Below are 15,479 nucleotides of genomic sequence, written 5' to 3'. Positions count from 1 at the left end.
CTATGTATTTAATGCAATATACATTTATATGTATATATACTCATTGTAATTTATTACTATGTATTGTAGTATACTGCCTCTGTAAAGCAACAAATTTCATTCATGACGTTATCAATATTTAAGTTAATTCTGATTCTGATATTCTAGATTACAGGAGGTGACATAATAGGCACATCAGTGACCGACAACTAAAACGACACAAAAACAACTGGATCGTTTTTGTCTTGCGCATTCCCAAATGATTTAAACTGCAAGGGCAATAATGCTTCCTCCTCTGCACTGGCCTATAGTCACACCACTTTCACTGTTGGTTTTAGTGCTTCATGCTCCATTTTGCAGACATTTTGTCACATGTCATGTGGCTTCCTTCCTTCCCCAAAGCCTTCTGACATGGTGTACCTCTCCGCCAGCCTGGTGTGGCTGATCAAGCTGTTCAAACAACTGGAAGACATCAAAAGTTAAACACTCATTATTTTAATTTGATGCTAATCATGTGTTAATGAGACTAATCCTTGCAATGATTCAGGTAATTTGCTTAATGGCTGCATGGAGTCTGTTTTACAGTAATCAGTCACGTTTGATAAGGCGTCTGTTGCAGCACAAGCTGTCAGGTGAATGAGGTGGGATAATGCTTGTTTCAGCAAGGATGGCAGGTGATAGATTCCGTACAAGCAATGGGTCTGTGACTCATCACACAGTCAATCGCTGTTCTATCCCACAATCTGTGTTAAATGACATATCAGTTTTTTCTTCGCCCAGCTATACAGGCCCTACAGCTAGCACAGGTCATAGCATCATGTCTTCACACTGTTTCACTTGGGTTAGTTTAGAGCTGCAGGCTCACTGATGACATCCTCCATATGATGTCTATAGTATAAACTGTTTTATATTGTATTTTGGTAATTATTATAACACTGGGCCAATGTGACTTCAAAAACCATTATGATTATTAAAGGGCACTTATCATTACAGTTCAGGTTTTTTTTTGTGTGCAACAGACATGGATAATAGTGTCAGAAAATGTCCCGTTTTTGACAACAGATCCAGTTGGATCAAGTGGCCTACCTGTCAGTCCTACCCAGTCTCAAAACTTACAATGCTCGAGTGACATGCTCATAAATTTTCTACTCTAAAATGGTGAATTGATTATCTAACTATCATTAGTTTCATACGTTAAATGGTTGCAATTGGGAGATGATTCAATGCCTAGGAGTTCCCACTAAGGAACAGTACTTCCTGGTGGGTCTAGCTGATGGTAGCTAACTAACTCTTCTATGTAAAGGTGTGTCACAACCTAGAGTGTACATTGCAATTGAGCCTCTGTGGGTTCTTCCCATGTATTTAATTGAAAGTGTGGTTAAGAAGGCATATGGTGTATTGGCCTTCATCAAACGTGGGTTTGAGTTCGAGAGCCGAGAGGTAATGTCCAGCTACATGAGACCTTGGTCAGACCCCACTTGGAGTACTGTGTTCAGCTCTGGTCACCCCATTACAGGAAGGATGTGGATGTTATAGAGAGGGTGCAGAGGAGATTTACAAGGATGTTGCCTGGATTGGAGAGCATACTTTATGAGAATAGGGTGAGTGAACTTGGCGATGGAGGATGAAAAGTGACTTGATAGAGGTGTATAAGATGAGAGGCATTGATCATGAGGATAGTCAGAGCCTTTTTCCCAGGGCTGAAATGGCTAAGATGAGAGGGCCTAGTTTTAAGCTGCTTGGAGGTAGGTTTAGGGGGAATGTCAGAGGTAGGTTTTTCACACAGAGAGTGGTGGGAGTGTGGAATGCACTGCCAGTGAAGGTGGTGGAGGAAGCGGATACAATAGGGTCTTTTCAGAACCTCTTAGATAGGTACATGGAGCTTAGAAAAATAGAGGTCTATGCAGTAATGAAATTCTAGGCAGCTTCTAAAGAAGGTTACATGGTTGGCACAACATTGTGGGCCGAAGCGCCTGTAATGTGCTGTAGATTTTCTATATTCTATATCCTATGTAGAAAACAAATAAATCATACATTTTCCCATCATCAGCAACTATTGAGGGAATGACATGTATATTTGAATCTGATTAAACGTATCCATTGTTGGCCAGTCAGATTGTCAGAAATAGCTTTGGGGTCCTAGCAGAGCAACAGGTAGTGCTATTGTCTACAGCTTCACCAAGCCAGGCCCAGATCTCACATCCAGTTTGAGTCCATACATTCACCCCGACACCATGTTGGTTTCTCTCCACCCCCGCCCACCCCCACCGCAAACCACGAGGGTTTTATCAAGGGGTAATAAATCAGCCACGATGGAATGGCAGAGCAGACTTGACGGACCAGCTGGCCTAATTCAGCTCCTGTGTCCTATAGTCGTACGGTCCTATGATTCACTGGTTTTCAAAGATACATTGATAGTTTAAATGTTGACTGCAAATTAGCCCTTAGTGTGGGGAAATGGCAATAGAATCAAAGAGGAGTTAAGAGGCATATGAGAAAGAATAGGGTCATATTTAAGATGAATGCACACAGTTTTTTTTTAATTTGAGAAAGGAAATCAAAAACAAGAGGGCATAAATTTAAAGTAAGAAGGGAAAGATTCAACAGGAACCTGAGGGACAACTTCTTCATGCAGAGAATGGTATGCATGTGGAATTGGCTGCCAGAGAAAGTACTTGAGACGTAAGTGGAAAGGAAATAATTCAGGGAATATAGGGCAAATGCAGGCAAAGGAAACTTGCTGAGCTGTGCATCTTGTTTAGCATGGTGGAGTGTGCTGTAGGGCCTGTTACTGTGTTGTATGACTCTCACAGACTGCAGGGAAATCAGAGGGGAACAGGATCATTGGGATCTGTTGAAGCTGGCATGGACCAGATGGACCAAATGGTCTCCTTCTGCATCAGAATACAATTTCAAATATAGATTCTTTTTTGTTCTATTAAAAGTCATGAAATAATGTTTCTTCAGCTAACGATCTAATAAGAATGCATAGCTATGACACATAAATTCCTGATTGTTAGTGTTCGTAAAAAATAGGAGATAATTCACATTGCACCTGTACTAATGACTCCTTAATGGTTCTTAGGCAGCAAATGAGCCACTGAAGTGATATAAATGTTGAAAGTTTGTTAAACCAGCAAAAGAGTGCATACTTTTAGTAGAAAATGACTTCAGGACAACTGAGAACATGCTGATTTATGGATAGTGCTTGGCAGTTATTCAGCCCCCGTCGGTAATGTGGTGATATATCTAATGCTTCTTCTTCATTAAATCTACTAACTTCAAATCTGACATGGAGTAAGATGCTTAGATCTGGCTGTAGAACTGTAGACACGGCACAAATTCATCATTAATGGTGTTAATAACTACAGCTGGTATTTATACAGTGCTTTAACAAAGAAAAATGTCCTCAGCCTACTCAGCCTAAAGAGAAAAATTCTAGCAAGCAAAAAGAGGAGACTTCAGGAGAACTTAGTCAAGTGATTGATTTCAAGAGCCCAAATGTAATGTTGCAGCTCTAAAAAACTCAGGTTAGATCAAACTTGTAATATTTTGTTCAGTTCTGGTCGCTTCATTACAGGAAGGATGTGGAAACTTTAGACAGTGTGCAGAGGAGATTTAGCAGGATTCTGCCTGAACGAGAGAGCTTGAGCAAGAAAGGCTTTTCTCTTTGGAACGAAGGAGGATGAGAGAAGCCTTGATAGAGGTGCACAAGATGATAAGATGCCCAGATAGAGTGGACAGCTAGTGAATTTTTCTCAGGGTGGAAATGGATAATACTAAGAAGGCATAAGGTAATTGGAAGAAAATATAGGGGGGAGGGATGCCAGAGGTAGATATTTCTTAATTAGAAAATATGTTGGGTTCATGAAACATGTTCTCAGGAATGATGGTAGAGGCAGATATGTTAAGGACATTTGAGACTCTCAGATAGGCCAATGAAAGAAAAAAATGGAGGGCTATGTGGGAGGGAAGAGTTAGATTGATTTTGGAGTATGTTGAAAGGTCAGTACAACATCGTGAGCTGAGGGACCTGTACAATGCTGTTGTATTCTAACTTCTTGTCTAAGAAGTGTGTGTTACTTTGAGGAGGGGTAGGGATCAGAGAGAAAGAGATACAAGGCACAGTTTGCTAATCATAGTGGAGGAATATACAAATGCTTAGAATGATGCGGATGGTGATTTAGGGAATTGGGATCAGGATGTGGGGTGTGGTATGTAGTGTTGGAGAATGTTAGATGAAGTGGTTGATGATATCAGGTGATGATTTGTATGCCAAAACTATAATTACCACACGTTTCAATAGCAAAGAAATATGTATGTCACAGGACTCTGGAAGTCTGGCAACACAATCTGTTCTAAAAACTTTTTATTCTTGGTAGATCTCCTGTAAACTGCTTTCAACAAATTTTGGTGAGTTAATGAACCCTTTCTCTCTGTATTTAGTGTAAGTTTAAACTTTTATTATATTCTAGTTAGATAGAAAACCAGAATATACATGGCTTCAGTTTTCATCCTTTACTAATCAATGATAATAATGCGTGGCTCATGATGTAAAAATGAAGTAAACTTTATAATAGAAATATTATTTATTTTGCTGTTTGAATATCAGTATCTTCAGTTCAGGCATGAAGTTTGGGAGGAGTGACATGAAGGGTTAATTTTCTCAAGTGACAGAAACACATATGAGAAGGATGCTGAGTGCTAGAAATGGCAGTTTGCAAGCTTGAATTTTTTTTTAAATTTTTAAAAATTTTTTGCAAAAAAAACTAATCTAATAAGGAAAGAAAATGAAAAAGAAAAAAGAGAAAAAGAAAAAATGGAAAAAGGGCTGTTTATAATATCTCAGAAAAATACAAAATCATCAGTGTCGTCAACTCCGATCCTCTCAACATATATAAAATCGAAACTAGAAAAACAAATAGGCTTGGAACAGGGTCATATTACATCATATGAAAATATTGAATAAATGGTCTCCATATCTTTTCAAATTTAATAGGTATCAAATACAACACTTCTAATTTTTTCTAAATTTAGACATAACATAGTTTGAGAAAACCAATGAAATACGGTAGGAGGATTAATTTCTTTCCAATTCAACAAAATAGATCTTCTAGCCATTAAAGTAAGAAATGCAATCATTCGACAAGCAGAAGAAGATAAATGAAGTGAGTCCATCATTGTTAAACCAAAAATTGCAGTAATAGGATGAGGTTGTAAATCGATGTTCAATACCGTAGAAATAATATCAAAAATATCTTTCCAATATTTTTTCAAAAGCGGACACGACCAGAACATATGAGTTAAAGATGCTATCTCAGAATGACATCTGTCACAAATAGGATTTATATAGGAATAAAAATGAGCCAATTTATCCTTGGACATATGAGCCCTATGCACAACCTTAAACTGTATTAATGAATGTTTAGCACATATAGATGATGTATTAACTAATTGAAGAATTTTATCCCAATTCTCAAGCTTGAATTTTATGGAATTTTGGAACTAATTGATAATGACTATCAATTGACATCAGTGCTGAAGTAGTTATGCTGGGGAGCTGCATGTTTCCTGAATTCACGCAGTTTGTTTAACAATATGGAGTGTCACAAAAGAGGACTCTCATGAGGGCAGTCAGTTTATCTATCTGATGCAAAATTGGACATGTGAGTAGAGGAGGGAGACTCAAGGGGAGAAAGAGGACAAATATGAGGTCTCCTGAGTCATTCAATCCTGACTTGACCACACGACCTACACTGACTGTACTGATGCACTGTCAATAACTCCAAAAGACTGGAAGTACAGTGAATACGGAAAGGCTTTTATTAGCAGTAAAACGGAGCACGTCCATGCCAGGTGACTGTCCTGGACTGTGGGAGGAGCAGTGACACAATCACCTTTATCCAGGGGTCTGTGGGAGGAGCCACAGGGGCAGTCAGCAGAGGGGCGAATCCAGACAGATATACATGGTTTACCACATTCACCCCTCCTTTTTAAAAAGAGAGTCCCACGGGATGAAGTGACTAACAATATTTAAGGCAAGTATATTTACAGGTCAAGTCTATCAGGCGGTCGAGTCCGTCGCGTGATTCACGTAGCACCGGTGGTGATGGTTGTGCTGGCTGTGGCCTGACTTGAGGTCCCAGCCCATTAAGCATCAGTAATCTCTCATGCGTTTGTGTGGCGCCCGGTATGGGAGTGTCGTGAGGAGTCTGTGTAGGGTTTGGTGTGTGCGGTGTCTCGAGGGTATATACATCGGTGTGTACGGGGTTCATAGTCACTGTGGAGTGTTCGGGGTAGGGATCTGGTGCTCCTGTGGGCGCCAGGTCATGGACAGAGACCGTGTCCTCCCGCCCATCAGGTAAGACCACGTAGGTATACTGGGGGTTCGCATGAAGTAGGTGAACCCTCTTGACCATCGGGGAGTATTTATTGCTCCTCGCATTTTTCTGGAGCAGCACTGGCCCTAGGGATGTCAGCCAAGCTGGTAGGATGGTCCCAGTGGCAGACCTCCTGGGAAAAGAAAAGAGTCGCTCATGAGGGGTGGCATTGGTGGACGTGCATAACAGGGAGCGGATGGAGTGGAGTGCCTCGGGGAGGACCTCCTGCCAGTGAGAGACCGGCAATCCCTTTGACCTAAGGGCTAAGAGTGTGGCCTTCCACACCGTGGCATTCTCCCTCTCCACCTGTCCATTTCCCCGGGGATTATAGCTCATGGTCCTACTAGTAGCAATACCCCTAGCCAGCAGGAACTGGCACTCATAAATGAGCACCCTCTGTCACTGTGGATATAGCAGGGATATCCGAACAGAGTGAAGAGCTGGCGCAGGGCCTTTATGACTGACGTGGCAGAGGTATTGGGGCAGGGGATGGTGAAGGGGAACCGCAAGTACTTGTCAATTACGTTAAGAAAGTACATATTGCTGTCTGTGGAGGGAAGGGGGCCCTTAAAGTCGACACTCAGTTGCTCAAAGGGGTGGGAGGCCTTGATTAGTTGTGCCTTTTCAGGACAGTAGAAGTGCGGTTTGCACTCAGCACAGACTTGACAGTCCCTGGTCATTGTCCTGATCTCCTCAAGGGAGTAAGGCAGGTTCTGGGCTTTCACGAAATGGAAAAGCTGGGTGACCCCTGGGTGGCAAAGATCTGCATGGAGGGCGTATAGCTGGTTGAGCTGTGCGCTAGCACACGCTCCCCGGGATAGGGCATCAGGGGGCTCATTGAGCCTTCCAGGCTGGTACAGGATATCATAGTTGTATGTGGAGAGTTCGATTCTCCACCTCAAAATTTTATCATTTTTGATTTTGCCCCGCTGTTGGTTGCTAAACATGAACGCAACTGAGTGCTGGTCGGTCAGCAAGGTGAACCTTTTGACGGCTAGATAATGCATCCAGTGCCTAATAGCTTCCACTATGGCCTGGGCTTCTTTCTCCACCGTGGAATGCCGAATTTCAGGGCCTTGACGGGTACGGGAGAAGAACGCCACCGGTCTGCCCGCCTGATTGAGGGTAGCAGCCAGCGCGAAGTCAGAGGCGTCACACTCCAATTAGAAGGGAATGGTCTTGTCCACCGCATGCATCGTTGCTTTGGCAATGTCCCCTTTAATGCAGCTGAAGGCTGCACGGGCCTCGGCTGAGAAGGGAAATGTGGTGAGCTTGACCAGGGGGCGGGCCTTGTCTGCGTAATGGGGGACCCATTGGGTGTAATAGGAAAATAAGCCCAGGCACTTTTTGAGGGCTCTGAGGGTGGTGGGAAGAGGGAGTTCCAACAGGGAGCGCATACAGTGGGGTCAGGGCCAATGGCTTCATTCTCCAAGACATACCCAAGGATAGCAAGATGGATGGTTCCGAACACACACTTGTCCCTGTTATAGGTAAGGTTAAAAGCTTTGGCCACTTGGAAAAATCGTTGGAGGTTGTTGTTGTGATGCTGCCAGTTGTGACAGCAGATGGTGATATTATCCAGATATGGGGACGGAGCCTTCAGTTGGCACTGGTACACCATTGGTCTATTTCCCTCTGGAAGACGGAAACACCATTCGTGACACTGAAGGGGACGCACAGGAAATGATAAAGCCTGCCATCCGCCTCGAAGGCAGTGTAGGGGCGGTCCTCCGGGCGGATGGGGAGCTGGTGGTAAGCGGATTTCAGATCTATGGTGGAGTACACCTTGTACTGAGCTATCTGATTGACCATATCCGCGATGCGGGGTAGGGGGTACGCGTCAAGCTGCATGAACCTATTGATGGTCTGGCTGTAGTCCACGACCATCCTATTTTTCTGCCCAGTCCGAACAATGATCACCTGGGCCCTCCAAAGACTTTTGCTTGGCTCAATGATCCCCTCCCTGAGTAGCCACTGCACCTCCGACTGATTGAAGGCTCTGTCCCCCGCACTGTACCTCCTGCTTTTAGTTGCCACAGGTTTACATTCGGGGGTCAGGTTGGGGGAGGGATCTTGAGGGTGGAGAGGCTGCAAGTGGTGTCTGTAGTGTGGCTGTTGGCATGGTGTTGGGTGGGATGTGCGTGTGTGGTCAGTAGCAGGGTAAGTGACGAATTCCTACAAAACTGGGGATTTCTGACAGTGATTGGTGGGAGGGGCCCGTCATACTCCATTGTCACACTTTTCAGGTGGCTCTGGAAGTCAAGCCCCAATAGCACAGGGGCACACAGTTGAGGCTTGACCAGTAATGTAAAGTCTCGATATTCTGTGCCCTGCACCACTAGTGTCACTACACAACCCACCCTCCCAGCACCCCGGATGTTAGTTGTATGCAGCCCAGAAGCCATGGTGACCCTTTGGCTTACCGGCCATGTCACAAGTCCGCAGCGTTGCATCGTGTCTGGGTGGATAAAACTCTCCGTGCTGCCCATGTCAAACAGGTAAATTCGGTAAATTCGTCACTTACCATTGTCCTGCGCCTTTCCACCAGGATTTCCATCATTGACCTTGCGAGCTGGTGTGGAGCGCTTTGGTCGAGAGTCACGGAGGTCAGAGTTGAATCGCTGTCTTTGTCCGGCGCGGTGGGGTGCCTGGTAAGCACCAGTGGGTCGTAGGCGGTGTGAGGAGGCGCCGACCAAGATGGCCGCCCCCATGCCTTGCACGCAGTGGCGGGCAGGCAAGATGGCAATGGCCAAGATGTTGACCCCCATGCCTCACACGCAGCGCTGCCCGACCCCGCTCATGGTTTAGACTTATAGACCTTGGCGAAGTGGCCCTTCTTTCTGCAGCTGGAGCAGGTAGCTTCTCGGGCCGGGCAGCATTTTCGGGGGTGCTCCTCGAGTCCACAGAAGTAACACTGCATGGACTTGCAACTGGCAGCAGCCATGGTTGATTCACTGGTGGGTTGCGGGTTCTGCGGCGTCCACGAGGCCATCGGGAGATCGCGTGCCTAGAGAGCATCAGAGTTGTGCAGAGCGGCCTCCAGCATGTCGGCCAGCTCAATCGCCGAATGTAAGGGAAGATCGGCGTGTTTCAGCAGCCTCTGGCACACATACACTGACCTGATCCCCATGACGAAGGCGTCTCTTACTAGGAGCTCCGCATGCTGTTCGGCCGTCAGCTCCCGGCAATCACAGGCCTGCACGAGTGTCTGTAGGGCCCGGACAAACTCAGTGCTCGACTCTCCTGCCCGCTGCTGCTGCGTCGCTAAGCGATGTCGTGCATAGATGGTGTTTACCAGCCGCAGGTATTGTCTTCTGAGGGCGCATATCGCGCCGTCGTAACTCGGCTGGTCTCTAATCATCGAGTAGACCTGTGGACTGACCCTGGAGAGGAGAATTCTGTGCTTCATGGCGGACTCGGTCACTTCAATCTCCTCCAGGTATGATTCGAAGCAGGCTAGCCAGAGTTCGAAAGCGTTGTTGGCCTCAGGTATTCGCGGGTCGATATCCAATTTGTCGGGTCTCAAAGCGTGCTCCATGCTTTAAAATTACTGCTAATAAAATTGACAAAATATCAGTAACTCCAAAAGACTGGAAGTAGAGTAAATACTGAAAAGCTTTTATTAGCAGTAAAATGGAGCACGTCCATGCTGGATGACTGAGGGAGGGGCAGAGAACACAATCACCTTTATCCAGGGGTCTGTGGGAGGAGCCACAGGAGCAGTCAGCAGAGAGGCGTGTCCAGGCAGATATACATGGTTTACCACATGTACACTGTTTCAATGTATTGCCGTTCATAACAATCCACATTACTGTGTCCATAAAGCACCCATTCACTCTTAGTATGGATTTCACCTGTTCAAACTTGTGGGACACCATTCACATACACAATACCCTCACTGACAAACAGCATTCTTTTCCTGGGGAAATTAATAGCATGGTCCATTCTTCAGAGCATAAGGTAATTGATATACTGTAAGTTAGATTATGGATTGGCTGATAGTTAGAAATATTAATTTTGTCTTATAATGGTAAGGATCAATGTTTTGTGATATCAGAGGAATTCAAGTAGAGAAAGAACAACATAATGTTGAGTCAACATTCTTTATCTTAAAAAATTGATGGATTTGTTTCAGCAGCTTTCTATCAGCATTAGATTTTGCTCCTGATGACTAGGGCTGGGTCAGGTTATATTTCCTCAGGAGAAGTAAAGCAGACACTTCATGCTAGCTGTGATAAGATACAGAAAAGAAAGATCCTAGTGTTAAATATCTTCAGTCAGGTATATCAGTCAAGACACTTGATGGCATCAGAATGCATTGACAGAAATAGTTGTCTAAACCATGTTCAGTCACTCAGTCTAAACCATGTCATTCTTCAGTGAAGAGTGACAGTAGTATGAGTCATGTCAGTAGGTGCTAAACATGTTAAGCACCTAGTTGGTTCATTGGGATGATATATGGGTTAAAAACCATATAATAGCAATGGGTGGAGTGTAGTTACCAGCTGCTTGAAACTGGTGGGTGTGGAGAACAAAATCAAGCAGCTAACAATCAGAGCTCTTCAAGCTGGGTCCTTGATGTTCACCATCCTTTAACACGCTCATTAGTTCAAAAAGAAGAAAAAAGAAAGGAAAACAAAAACAGAAACACTGAAAATATTCAGCAGGTAAGGCAGCATCTGTTGAAATTTAATGCTTCAGGTCCAGGAAACTTCAATGGAATGTGGAAAGAGAGAAAAGATGTTACTGACAAACCACTTCTTTATTTCCATATAATGGCAGTTCCTTCTGCAAACCATGAACATCTCTCATGTTATTTCTCTTCTTCCCTCCCCACCATTCAGGAGACAAACAATCTTTACAGGTAAGGCAGTAATTGACTTTCACTTCTTCCAATTAAGTACACTGCATTTGATGTTCATAATGTGGCATTGTTAACCCAGATCAGGGCGATTGCTTTGCACTCAGTCCACAGAAATATCTCCAAACCTCCTGTTGCCTGCCACCTTCCCACTCCCACTCTGACGTTGAGGAACAGCATGTCTGGGAACAAGGCCCCTTAGGACTCAAAAGCAATGCCAGGGATTGACTCTTTCTTTCTCTTCATATTAGAACTGAGCATTCCTGCCTGTCATCATTTTGGCTTTGTTTTTACCCAGCTCTCTGTATAGTGTGGCCTCCTGCCTTACTGTTAGCAACACGTTAGACTGACAAAGATTCTAACAGCTGTTCCTTCTGTTACTTTAACAACTGCACTAACTCACTTGGTCTTACTACATTAGATATACTCTGTTGGTTCTTTCTATAAACCCCTCCCCCTTCCCTGCCCCACCACTCTAATGCTTATCCACATTTCGAGCTGCCAAAAAACAAGTTTGTTCTTCCATTTTCCCCATCTGATGAAGAGTCCATCACCCAAAACATTAAATGTAATCTTTCTGCAGGTGATATCTGATTTGCTGAATGTTCTCAGCATCTTCAGTTTTTATTTCAGATCTCAACAACTGTAGTTTTGATTTTCATTTACCAAGGAAATAATGATCGTTCCTGCTCACAGTTGACAATGAAACTCTTCAAAGGTTCAACAGTTCATTTTATTGTCAAAGTATGCATATATAATACAACTCTGATATTTGTCTACTCCCGATAACCGTTAAATACCGAAAGACCATGGGTGCTGATAAAAGAAAAGACAGACACTCACAACCAGCATGAAAAAAAAATGAAACAAAACTCAGACCCCAAAATCTCCCCCTTTGCCCACAGCAGAGAACAACCACAATATCAATGACCCCATACACATACGAATTCCTGACCCGCTCACTCACCAAAAAGAACAGCCACAATAGCACCAAACCCCAAACCCCCTTACCGACAGAAAATTAACAGATCACCCACCCACCAATTGTCCACGCGAAAGAAAACACCGAAAAGTGAAGGAAATCAATATAGGAGAATGGGTTGATGTTGTGAACTTACATTTTCAGAAGACCTTTAATATGAGGCTGTTTAACAAGCTAAGAGCCCGTGGTATTACAAGAAAGGTTCTAGCACGGATAAAGCATTGGCTGATTGGCAGGAGGCAAAGAGTGGGAATAAAGGGAGCCTTTTCTGACTGGCTGCCAGTGACTAGCAATGTTCCACTGGGGTCTCTGTTGGGACTGATTCTTTTTACGTTATATGTCAGTGATTTGGATGGTGGAATTGACAGCTTTGTTTCAAAGTTTGCAGATGATATGAATATAGGTGCAGAGGCAGGAAATTTTGAGGAAGTAGAGCGGCTACAGAAGGACTCAGACAGATTAGGAAAATGGGCAAAGAAATGACAGATGGAATACAGTGTGGGGAAGAGTATGGTCATGCACTTTGGTAGAAGAAATAAAAGGGTTGACTATTTTCTGAATGGAGAGAGGCATGAAGGGACTTGGAAGTCCCTGTGCAGGATTCCCTAAAGGGTAATTTGCAGGTTGAGTCTATGGTGAGGATGGCAAATGCAATATTAGCATTCATTTCAACAGGACTAGAATATAAAAGCAAGGATGTGAAGTTGAAACTTTAAAGTGCACTTGAGGCCTCACTTGGAGTATGTGAGCAGTTTCTGGCCACTTATTTTACAAAGGATGTGCTGGCTTGTCATACGAAGAGTGTCTGATGGCTTGGGTTGGACTTCACTAGAATTCAGAAGAATGAGGGGTGCCCTTACTGAAACCTATTGAATGGAAAAAGGCCTTGAAAGTGGATGTGAAGAGAATGTTTTTTTTATGGTGGGATAGTCTAAGACCAGAGACACAGCCTCAGGATAGAGGAGTGTCCTTTTAGAATGGAGATGAAGAGGAATTTCTTTAGCCAGAGAGTGGTGAGTCTATGGAATTCTTTGCACACGCAGCAGTGGAGGCCAAGTCTTTATGTATATTTAAGGCAGAGGTTGATAGATGCTTGATTGGTCAGGGCATGAAGGGATACGGAGAGAAGGTCGGAGATTGGGGCTGACAGAAAAATGACAAAATGGCGGAGCAGACTTGATGGGCCAAATGGCCTTGTTCTGCTTCTACATCTTACAGTCTTATAAAGTACAGTCCAATAATCACTTAATAACTCATCTCCTTCTACCTTAGGCCACAAACTTATCAATCACCCCTTGTAAAATGTTCGGCGACTGAGAAATTCTGCTCTTGGCAGATGGTGCAGCGATATTCAACAAAGCGGTCACTAACTTACAATGCTCTGATCAATGTAGAGGAGGCCACATCGAAAGCACCAGATGACTCCAGCAGAATTGCAGGTGAACTGTTGCCTCTCTTGGGGCCCTAAATGGAGGTGAGGGAGGAGGTGAATGGGTAGGCATAGCACTTGGGCCACCTGCAGGGATACATGCCAGGAAATGTTACCTCTTGCTGACATGAAATTTCCCTTTACTGTCTAACCTGCTGAGTATTTTCTTTTTCTATTTCAGAATTTTGCCATTTATATTTTAAATATTAGCTTTTCTTGGATTCTCTTCTGACTCTCCTATAGTGAAACTGCTTTTGACATGGACCCAGAAAGCCAATACAAATGGCATCCCTTCCATCCTGTCTGGTTGTTGTACACTAGTTTAGTGTGCATCCAGGTTTGAAGATCCCGTTTCAACACCAATTCTCTAAATTGTAAGATTTTGACCTTTTCCAGAGATTGCAGATTATCTGAAGTGAGAATTATTAAAATTGTCAATCATCAATTGTCTTCCAGTCAAGATGGCACCAGCAAATAATGATTCTTCAGGTGACGTCTTTCAGATAGCAAATCTTTCCAATTATTTCACTCTTTCTATGCATTCTGCTTGTTCTTTTTGTCTCGTTTGTTTTACAGAAACTGTTGCAGCCTGTGATGTACAGTTTGAGTAGTTTGAAGCCCTGTGCTGTGTCCAGAGAGCTGTCGAGTGGAGATCAGAGATGGGGGTGGCTGAAAGAACACAAGATGACTTGTGGAAAAGACCAGAGACAAGGCACAGTGTCATGAACAACTCCATCCTGAGGCAGGGAGGAAGACTGAAGCATCAAGGCAAATGCAGAGAGGTCAATGATGGCTCCCAGAGATATTATTCCATTAGGGTAACCTCCAACCTGATGGCATGAATATAGATTTCTTCTTATGATTAAAAAGATGTTGCTCCTACGCTCCTCTTCCTCTTTTCCTGCCCTTTTTCCTCTTCTCACATCCCCTGGGTCCCCTCCTCCTTTCCTTTTTCCTGTGGTCCATTGTCCTCCCCTATCTGATTTCTTCTTCACCAGCCCTTTATCTTTCCCACCCATCTGACTTCCCCTATCACCTTCTAGCTAACCTCCTTCCACTCCCCTCATCTTTTTATTCTGGCATCTTCTCCCCTTCCTTTCCAGTCCTGAAGAAGGGTCTTGGCCTGAAACATTGAATGTTTATTCATTTCTGTAGATGCTGCCTGATCTGCTGAGCTTCTCCAGCATTTTGCATGTGTTGCTTTGGATTTCCAGCATCTGCAGAATCTCTTGTGGTTATAACATGTCAGCTTGATGGCCTTTCACCAGAATTAGGAAAGGTTAGAAATTAATGTTCCTTAATTGAAGACAGCAGTGGTGCCAGCAGCTGGAATGGGTATGGGGAGGGTGGAAACAGCAAAGAAAAATGGTGACCGATCTAATGTCGGCCCTAATCAAAAGCTTCCTGCAACCACAGTCTAATGAATAATTATCCAAGTGATGGCAGATTCTACGTCTATTTTGGTCCATGGATTTGAAAAGTGAACAACACTTTTACACTAATTCTGGTAGTAAGCTTATATAATAAAAGTGCTATTTTTGTAAAAATTATGAAACATCAAATAAAACATAACATATTTAAAATAAATCTTGAGTAAAATACAGTGAATAATTCTAATTTAATCTTATTGGTCAAGGGATCTAAATGTGTCTGCAAAATGACTGGAGTTGTAACAGAATAATAAATTAAATGTCAAAACCTCAAAGTGTCTAGATCTGTTATTGTTACACATGTATTTTTACAAGAAAGAGCTAGCTTATATATGAAATAAAAGGTACTGAACTGGATTTGATTAAATTAACTTTATTATGTGAAAATAATTAGTGGATAGTTTCAAATCGAGGGAAG

General features: G+C 43.4%; 1 long non-coding RNA gene across 1 annotated transcript; it reads left to right on the top strand.

Moving 5' to 3' along the window:
* Positions 1-4,359: 4,359 nt before the first annotated feature.
* Positions 4,360-13,726, top strand: LOC132404349 (uncharacterized). Its single transcript, XR_009515507.1, has 3 exons — positions 4,360-4,392; positions 11,204-11,223; positions 13,475-13,726. It is a non-coding gene; the product is annotated as an uncharacterized LOC132404349 (long non-coding RNA).
* The last annotated feature ends 1,753 nt before the right edge of the window (positions 13,727-15,479 follow it).

This window comes from Hypanus sabinus, chromosome 14, assembly GCF_030144855.1.
Source record: "Hypanus sabinus isolate sHypSab1 chromosome 14, sHypSab1.hap1, whole genome shotgun sequence".
NCBI classification, from domain to species: Eukaryota; Metazoa; Chordata; class Chondrichthyes; order Myliobatiformes; family Dasyatidae; genus Hypanus; species Hypanus sabinus.
The sequence above is the reverse complement of the archived record's forward strand: the minus strand, read 5'-3'. Positions and strand labels throughout refer to the sequence as shown.